The sequence below is a fragment of the Hibiscus syriacus genome, unplaced genomic scaffold, assembly GCF_006381635.1.
Source record: "Hibiscus syriacus cultivar Baekdansim isolate YM2019G1 unplaced genomic scaffold, ASM638163v2 tig00110198_pilon, whole genome shotgun sequence".
Taxonomy (NCBI): Eukaryota; Viridiplantae; Streptophyta; class Magnoliopsida; order Malvales; family Malvaceae; genus Hibiscus; species Hibiscus syriacus.
This window is the reverse complement of record NW_024062623.1, coordinates 1663790-1667471: the sequence shown is the minus strand read 5'-3', so window position 1 is coordinate 1667471 and position 3682 is coordinate 1663790. Positions and strand designations below refer to the sequence as shown.

At 43.5% G+C, this 3682-nt stretch overlaps 1 pseudogene; it reads right to left on the bottom strand.

Annotated features, from left to right (window-relative positions):
• Window positions 1-880: 880 nt before the first annotated feature.
• Window positions 881-3328, bottom strand: LOC120218613 (annotated as a pseudogene).
• Between the last annotated feature and the right edge of the window lie 354 nt (window positions 3329-3682).

The window sequence follows — 3682 nt, the reverse complement described above, 5'->3', positions numbered from 1 at the left end:
TGTTTTGTAACCCTGTTCCAGGGAACGTCAGGAGAGTGAGTGGCTTACCAACCTATCTTTCCAGGTTCTCATCTTTTGTTAAATTTCTACCTTCTAGTCTCGGTCCCCTTCAACTCACTTAACCCACTACCAACTATTAAGATAGACAAGTAAGGAATCCTTTTGTAGGTCTTTCACTCTTCACCTGTATTGTGTCAAGTCTTTTCTCACAACAATGGCCGAACCCACAGTTTTCACCCTCCCAAAAGTCGCTCAACATAAATCCACGAACGATCATCAGCTTGTTATCCGCGGCAGAGTAACCCTACTTTCTTTTTCACACAAACTGACCGATCATATCCTAAACGATCCACGGGGAGAAGAGGTGTTGTTGGAATCAGCAGGGAAGGATGCAACGAATAAATTCGACGATACTGGAAATAGCAAGACGATTAAGTATTCAGCACTATTATTGTTCCTTTTTATCTTCACTTATAGTCCTTTTTGGTTATTGCAGTTGATGATTATAGGGATGAGTTACCAATTTATCATAATCGATTACTATAGTCAATTGGTAAAATATTATAGCAACAGAAGGCGCCGATAAACGAAATCTATCAAGATCTGAATTAGGAAAAAAGGAAGGAGAAATTAAAAGCGAGAGAGGCGGAGACCGATTTATTTAAAACTGCAGGAAAGAAAGGACGGTCAAGTTCATAGGCATAGGAATAGCAGAATTTATTGATCGAAGCTGGAACTTCATAGAAATGTCAAGCATTTGTCATGGTTCACTACAAGGACGTAATTATAAGTTAATAAAAAAATTAGGAGCCATTCCTCAAATTATACCCTTTGTTTGCCGGAGGCAACTCTGGAGGGGAACTTCATAAACACAAACATGAAAGACAGGAATCTTCGAATCTAGTCAGATTTCATATGACAATTCCTTATACAGGTAGCTCACTGTACAGTTATTCCCAGCATTGTTCTTGATTTTTCTTTTAAATCCAAGCACTTTTTAATACAATTATGTCCAGCTGAAAGCTATTGGACTACCAACAATGTGTTTTCCATCGGACCATTCGAGACGTGCGAAGCTGGTCGAACCAGATGGCATAGAACTAGCTCCGAATGTCACGGTATAGCTCTTCTTCTCGTATTGTGCACTGAAACTTAGTGTTGCTGGTTGGACCGAGATTTTCACTGCTTGTGTCTGTGAATACAAAGAAACCTTGTATGTTGCAGGAGCACCGACATTCGTAAGGATCCTTGTATACTTTACGGTGCTTGAGACGCCGGTGCCTCCCTTTGTTCCCGAGGCAGTTTCAAGGGGAACGGAGAAGGATGGATAGTTGAAATCTCCCACGGTGTACTTTTTGCTTGTGTCACAAGTAAAGTCTATGTGAGTAGTGCCCTTAATTTGTTCTCGTGTGTAGTTCACGGCACAAAGAAAACCGAGATAGTCATCGGTGGTGGCATCATAGACGAGGCCAGGGTCGAGGGCTGCAACTGGATCGACATGGCCGGCACCGTAATCAAACGGTGTTGCTGGCTCTCCTGTGGCAACATCTTTAATCTTTTCACCATTTTTGTAAGATGTGTAAGCAGTGGTCATGAGGGCGGATTTAATGGCTGCTGGACTCCATTCGGGATGAGCAGCTTTGACAATTGCAGCTAAACCACTAACATGGGGGCATGACATCGATGTTCCCGAAATGATATTGAAGTTTACATGCCTTTTGTCGATCTCTAACCCGGTTGGACCAACCTCACCAGTCCACCCTGCAAGGATATCGACTCCGGGTCCGGTTTAAGTATAGCTGGAGTGATCAGATTCGGACCTCTCGAACTGAATGCTGCAACCAAGGGGGATGGTTGAACACCTAACTCTGTGGTTGCAGCACCAATTGTGGCTGTTGGATTATGATCAGAAGATATATATTTCTTGATAGAATCTCCGGATTTCTCACCAACAGCTGCTGAAGGTAAGAGATGCGCATCCGCGATTAGCTCTTCGCCGAAAGGATTAATGTTCGCCAAAACCATTCCTACACCACCAGCAGCCTTAACCACCACTCCTTTTTCCGCCCTCGCATTTCCCCCTCGATCGCATACCACAATTTTCCCCGAAACCTTTTCCGGAATCAAAATTCCATCCAGGCAAAAACCTCCAACGCTTGAATTGCTCACATTAGCGCCATAAACTAGTGGCACAGTGGAATTAGATACTAGTTTTCCATTATAAAGTGTCACGCCGGTGTATTTCTCGCCATTTCCAAGAGTAATAAGGGTAGGAAACTCCCGGTCTAATGTTCCGGCACCTATGGTCGCAATCCATGGTGCAACATTCGACAAGCTGCCTGGTACAGGTCCACCATTTCCTGCTGAACAAGATACAAAAACCCCTTGTGCAACTGCTGAGAATGCTCCAATAGCGACACTGTCAAGATAGTACTCCGATGGTCCACCACCGATCGACATTGACAGAATATTGACTCCATCGGCAACAGCTCTGTCCATGGCTGCTGTAATATCAGAGCTAAAACAGCCACCAAGCCAGCATGCCTTATAGATAGCCAGTCGGGCATGTGATGCCATCCCACGTGCAGTCCCGTTAGCATATCCTAGCAAGCTAGCATCAGGCACAACCGAGCCGGCAGCAGTAGTAGCCGTGTGAGTTCCATGTCCTTCATCATCTCTCGGAGACTTCGATTCCATTGTTTCATCAATAGCTCCAAAGGAAGCTTCATACCCTTGTGAAAAAAACCTGGCACCGATTAGTTTCCTATTGCAGATGAACTGAAGTTTTTTCCCACCTGACACCCGCCTTTCCACCATGACGGCACTGGTCCAAGCGCGGAATCATCGAAGCTTTTCAGCTCGGGCCAAACACCTGTATCCAATACCCCAACGATCACATCACTCATTGAAGCAGATGTGGGGATCCGAGCGCTGTACTGTGTTAATCCAAGAAACTCCGGTGTTCGAGTTGTGTGAAGTTCATATCGAACTTCGGGTAGAACAAAGAGGATTCCATGTTGTTTAAGAAGCAACTCAGCTTCCACCGGTGTCAGCCTCGTCGAGTAGCCATGGATGACATTCTCGTATGTGTAGAGCATGGATGCTGATTCGGAGACGGATTTTAGAGATGAATCGTACCATTGGGAGTGATGAGTGAAATTGTGTGGCATGCTGGACTTGTCCATGTGAATTATGTAAATTCTCTTGGATTTTTTGATCTTCCCTTCTGCTACGATGCATGCGTAAAACAAAATCAGAGCTACAGAGATTTCTGCAACTTTGATCTTCAATGGCTTCATCGCTTGTGTTTTCGGATGAATGAGAATGGGAGGAGAAGCAAAGGTGTGGGTTAAGAAATAGATTCTCTTGGAGTGAAGATTGCTTAGGTCATCAGTGGGGGTCTACTATGTGATGATTTCAGTCATTTCTTGTTTCAATGATAAATGTTCAGAGTTACACACACGCACGCATATACATTACCTGATGAACACTACTCGAGTGGATAATGATGAGCATACTTTATACTAGGGTAAACTATAAAGTTTGTCCCTTTTGTTTTCAGTCTATCTCATTTTAGTTATTGATTTTGAAAAAAATTATGTTTTGTTCACTTTTATTTTCGATCTACGCGGCAAGTTAGTGAAGATGATAAATTTAAGTTGACCCTAAAATTTATACAGTA